At 38.1% G+C, this 3,168-nt stretch overlaps 1 protein-coding gene across 2 annotated transcripts in view; it reads right to left on the reverse strand.

The window, feature by feature from the left end:
* TTC28 (tetratricopeptide repeat domain 28) overlaps positions 1–3,168 on the reverse strand; it is a 623,216-nt gene that overhangs the window by 372,156 nt on the left and 247,892 nt on the right. The window lies entirely within an intron of this gene.

Raw genomic sequence — 3,168 nt, forward strand, 5'->3', positions numbered from 1 at the left:
TTAAGAATAAAAATAATTGTAATTTAAATGTAATGATTATTTATTGAATATATTATGTGTGGAAAACATTGAGCCACATGCTGTGGACAAAGTAAAAAAAAGAAAAAAAGAAATCCAGTCCCTGGTCCCAATAAGCTCATTATCTAGCAAGGCAATGTGACAAGGGAACAAACCAAAAATCGGAAAAAAAAAAAAATCTCTCACAGTTCTACAGCCCTTCATAATTTTTATAAAACATTTACATCCTATATAGCTCATTGATCCTCACAAGAGTCCCAATGTAGGTAAAAATAGTTTTACTACACCCATTTAACAGCTGAAAGCAAAATTCAGAGTTCAGAATTGCTACAAATAAGAGGCCAGAGGAGTAACACACTACAAAGCTAGTGCCAAAGAATGAGTGTATTTAATGAAACCACAAATACTGTTGTATCCTAATTATATGAGAGAGCACAGGCAGGGAGTGAACAGCTTTAACAGCAAAATAGCACTGAAAGGATGAACAAGTAAACAGTATACAAACCAAGGATGATTTTGCAGACAGTGAGACTCTGATACTCTGACTATAACTCTGCTGAACCATAGTGATTTATTGATGCTGTTTTGGGTCTTTCATTCCCTTCAATTCAACAGTGTTGCCAAATTACTGTTATTAGAAAATGTGCCACAATCATGAAAAGCTGAGAAAGACTGACTTAAGATACAGAGCCAATAAGTGGTGGTATAGAATCAAGTTTCTGATCCCTCATTCTGTGTTCTTTCTACTATAAAATATAGCCTCAGACTGTACAAAGGAAATCCAGGTCACATGAATTTTACTTTGGAAAGGATTCCTTTAATACTCCAGAGGGCTTTCAGTCTAGGATCTCTGAGTATATTCCAAGTCTTAGGTAGCCTCATAATAACCTCTAGAATCCCACACATCCTCAGAACTTATGAATTAGGCCTTAACATTTTTTTTTTTTTTTTTGAGACAGAGTCTCACTTTGTTGCCCAGGCTAGAGTGAGTGCCGTGCATCAGCCTGGCTCACAGCAACCTCAATCTCCCGGGCTCAGCGATCCTACTGCCTCAGCCTCCCGAGTAGCTGGGACTACAGGCATGTGCCACCATGCCCAGCTAATTTTTTTTTTGTATATATATTTTTAGTTGGTCAATTAATTTATTTCTATTTTTGGTAGAGACAGGGTCTCGCTCAGGCTGGTTTCGAACTCCTGACCTTGAGCAATCCACCCGCCTCGGCCTCCCAAAGTGCTAGGATTACAGGCGTGAGCTACCACGCCCGGCCTAGGCCTTAACATTTTAAAGGCACTTTAAAAACACCCAACTACATGCCCTGAGAGCCCAGTTCAGACAGCAAACACTTGTTGCCCCAAGACTAAACCCAGAAACATGGGTACTGTGTAATGAGCAGTGGAAACCTGGTCAGGCTAGAACACTGGACCCCACCCCCATTTCAACTCAAAGAGGATCTGGTAAGTGCCTGAAATTGTCATCCTGAGAACTATGGAGCCCAAATCTTTACAGTAGCCTCCCATGTGTGCTCAGGAGAGATGGACAGGGGGCCAGGAGGAAGGAAGAAGACAGAGAAGGGGAAGAGAAAGAGACACAATGATTGCAGAGAGTAGGGGGAGGTGGGGGAAAGAAATACAGGAACAAGAAATAGAACTGTGGGTGTACGTAAGGGATGGAAGATGTGAATCTGCTCTTCCTTCAGTCAGCCTCAATTTCTAGGAGCCTGTCAGACTGTGAATTCTTCAACATACTGAGGGGGGTTCCAGAGTACAAATGTTACTTTTGCCTAAACATCATGGTCCCTAAAATGCAAGCCAGGTCTATCTGGGGCTCAACCAAAGAAATACTGCTTTGTTAGAACACTGGAGGAAAAATCTGCTGTGCTGAATTTACATGGAATTTCTAAAGGGATTTTTCAAGGTAATTTTGATTATTCCATTTTTCACTTTATATGCTGACTTTGGAACCTATATCTTCATAGTAATATTTTTCCTGTCACCTAAGTATCACAAGTCTTTTGTCATCATTCCTCCTTCTAATTTACAGTTTATCACTTCTGTATACTTCTTCCTACTTCAATTTTTAAAAACAGGACTACAATAGCTAGTTCAGATTGCATGTGATTTTTAAATTTAAATATGGACTACAGAAACCAAAACAGCTTTTTAAATTTCTAACTGTAGTGATTTGGCAATGAACATGCATTACATTGGTGATGATCTTAATATATGTATGATATACTTCAACTCTTCCAGACTTTTTCATTTTCTATCCAACTGTCTTCTGTCAACCTTTGCTTGAAATTTCTTAACTTCTGGGGATTTCTGGCAAACTCATAATACCATGAACCCTGCATTATCTTTGTAAAATTTAAATCCCAGACTGGCTTCCCCAGCCACCCAGCTCATTTCTGAGTTCTTCCAGTAGTCTGTGTATGAACTGAGCCTAAAAACTAATTTTATTATCAGCCTAAAAGACAATTAGGAAAGTAAATTTCTATAATCACACAAGTTGATAAATTTATCTTAAATACTATTAATTCACAGATAAGAAGTTTTTTATTCTTGATGTTTTATGTTATCACAGTTACTATATTACTGGTCTGTATTTTAGCCTTCAAAGCACTCTATGCCTTGCTTTGCCTCACCTAGCCCCACAGCAGTCTGATAAACCATCCTCATCTACAATCAACAGGAGAATTTACCAGATAATCCTCTTCAACAGACTACTTTTAAAACATCCTTCCATAATAATGGCAGCATGTGCATCACATAAAATTAGAAAACACAGAAGATGAGCAAAAAAATTTTAAATAAACACTACACATTTCCATCATCCAGACAGTTCAGCATTATTAACACTTTAACACTGCTACACCTATCTTTCCCTCTGCCCCATATACACATATTTAGATACACGTTTTCACCAAAATAACATTTACTCTACTCTTCTGCAATCTGAAATTTAAAGCCAACAATCTTCACCTTTCCATTTCAATAAGTTTTCATCTCATCTAATTCCTAGATGAAATTCAGATATCCCAGATGGACTCCATCTGGTTTGTCCAAATTAGTACCAAATCTGAAGCCATCATCAACTAATTTTTACTTAAAGCTCTCTCGTTCATGCCAGGTATGACCTGCCTGTCTGTATGA

Source organism: Microcebus murinus, chromosome 22 (genome assembly GCF_040939455.1).
Source record: "Microcebus murinus isolate Inina chromosome 22, M.murinus_Inina_mat1.0, whole genome shotgun sequence".
NCBI classification, from domain to species: Eukaryota; Metazoa; Chordata; class Mammalia; order Primates; family Cheirogaleidae; genus Microcebus; species Microcebus murinus.